The sequence below is a fragment of the Xiphophorus hellerii genome, chromosome 9, assembly GCF_003331165.1.
Source record: "Xiphophorus hellerii strain 12219 chromosome 9, Xiphophorus_hellerii-4.1, whole genome shotgun sequence".
Taxonomy (NCBI): domain Eukaryota; kingdom Metazoa; phylum Chordata; class Actinopteri; order Cyprinodontiformes; family Poeciliidae; genus Xiphophorus; species Xiphophorus hellerii.
Window position 1 is genome coordinate 30367064 of NC_045680.1, and position 2433 is coordinate 30369496.

Sequence of the window (2433 nt, forward strand, 5' to 3'; positions counted from 1 at the left end):
TCCAGTCGGTCATAGCAGGTGGCTGCTGGTACTGAGCTCGGTTCTGGTTCTGCTGAAGATTTCTTCCTGGTAGAGCGGAGTTCTTCTGCTGCACTGTCGCTACATGCATGCTCTGTGTTGGGGACTGCTGTAAAGTCAACAACTCAACACAAGCGATTTGCTGTCGCCCCCTGCTGGTCAGATGGAGTGAATGCTGTAAGTAACGAATCCATACAATCTGTTGGGTTTTATTTGGTACAAACTTTTTCAACTACTTTATAATTAAGTGAACCTAATGAATTGATAACTTGGATCAATAGTAATCTGACTAAATTGAAATGACTTTTTATAAAATGCCTCAACAACATCGTTGTGAATTAGCATTATAATTATAAGCTTTTAATGTTTTGGTATCTATTTTGGGGGTTTTGAATGTTTTGGTATCTATTTTGGTGTTTTGAATGTTTTGGTATCTATTTTGGGGGTTTTGTATCTATTTTGGGGGTTTTGAACTTTCTTGTATTGGTTGTTGGGGTTTTTGTTTTTTTATATTGTTTATTTTTGGGGCTCATTTATTAGTTTGAAAGTTCAATTTTATATATTGCTAATTCACAACAAATGTCATCTCAATGCACTTTGAAGTAATTTTACTTCAATCACATGTATTCATATTGCTAATGCTATAAGCTCAATTGATTATTAAAGTAGTCTAAAAAGTTTGTACCAAACTAAACTCAGCAAATTGTAAGGAGTCGTTACTTACAGCATTCACTCCATCTGACCAGCAGGGGGCGACAGCAAATCGCTTGTGTTGAGTTGTTGACTTTACAGCAGTCCCCAATACAGAGCATGCATGTAGCGACAGTGCAGCAGAAGAACTCCCCTCCAACAGGAAGAAATCTTCAACAGAACCAGAACCGAGCTCAGTATCAGCAGCCATCTGCCATGACCGACTGGAGCTGAGAGAAGACAGAGCAGAGACACAACAACAGGTCAACTGATCAGGAGAACTTTCCATGTTCGTGGAAATGAAGAGGAGAGGGAGAAATGTTAGGTGATGGCAGCATCATGTCAGCCAATGACCTTTTCCAGGAAGCAACCACAGCTAGTCAGAACACCAGACCAGGTGTAGCTTCTATGGAAAGAAAAATAACTGAGAAAACAAAAGCAGTTGACATAAATTATATACAAAAAAAAAAAAAAGACAAACAGCATAAATACAGACAGATCACAATAAACCAGTCTAAGCCTACTCATAATAAATGCCATAACCATGGTAACGCTAAAATGATGCAAAAACACACCCTCAAACATCAATATACATTAAATTCTAACATTTAACATATCTAAAATAAATAAAACTAAACAAAATTGTTCATAAAAAAAGAGAATGGCTAGAGAAGGCCAAAGTACCAGACTGAAGACTTATCCAGTTTTTGGAAGAAAAAAAAAAAAAAAAAGATAAACTGAAGTCGTTTTGATAAGCGTTTCAAGTTCAGTTATTTCTTCTGTCTGTCGATGGTGGGGGCAATGAAGTACAAAATCCAAAAGAAAAAGAAAAAAAAAAAGACGATCCAGGTGGATTCCTGAACGACAACCGGACAGGTGCAGGTTTAACTCTTTAGCAACTCAATGAATAGTCACTTTTCAAAACTCACACTTGTAAATATCAAACAGCAAAATACCTGCAGTATTTCTTGAGTAAGATTACCGACACTGATGATAGGGTAATTAATGTCATCCATCAGCAGGGGGTTGGAGGAGGAGACGAAAGCCTTTTCTGTTGGATGATGGGGATCCGATGAAGGGCGAATCCGAGACGAAAAACTAGATGATCCAGGAGAATTCCTAAAGGACAAAAGGACAACAAGACAGGTGCAAGTTTAAGGTCAAACCCGTTCTCTGAAGTCACTTTCAAATACTCAAAATACCTCTCTAATAACAGCAAAATACCTGCAGCATTTCTTGAGGAAGACATCTGAGCCCGATGGCAGGGTCACTGAGGTCATCCATCAGCCGGGTGGCATTAAGGTTCTTTTCCGTTGTTGTTGGGGCAATGATCCAGGAGGGTTGCTGAAGGACAACCGGACAACAACAGGACAGGTGCAGGTTTAACTCTTTAGCAACTCAATAAATAGTCACTTTTCAAAACTCACACTTGTAAATATCAAACAGCAAAATACCTGCAGTATTTCTTGAAGAAGATATCTGAGCTCGATGGCAGGGTCACTGAGGTCATCCATCAGCGGTGGGGGAGACGAAGGCCTTTTCCGTCGGCCATTGTTGGGAGCAGTCGGGGAGTGGATGGGTCACTTGAGGACTTTTCTCCCCCATCAGTCGCTGGGATTTTTGTTGTCACTGCAATAGTTTTCAAGCATTTACCTGTCGGCCGGGTTCGTTTTCACACAACCCCGACCGAAAGGTAACCAACCCTTTACCCGTCGGGAGAGTTCG

General features: G+C 40.2%; 1 long non-coding RNA gene across 1 annotated transcript; it reads right to left on the bottom strand.

The window, feature by feature from the left end:
- Window positions 1-1670: 1670 nt before the first annotated feature.
- Window positions 1671-2433, bottom strand: LOC116725252 (uncharacterized). The gene is made up of 3 exons (XR_004340360.1): window positions 2163-2433; window positions 1933-2052; window positions 1671-1827 (listed from the first exon to the last, which is right to left on the bottom strand). It is a non-coding gene; the product is annotated as an uncharacterized LOC116725252 (long non-coding RNA).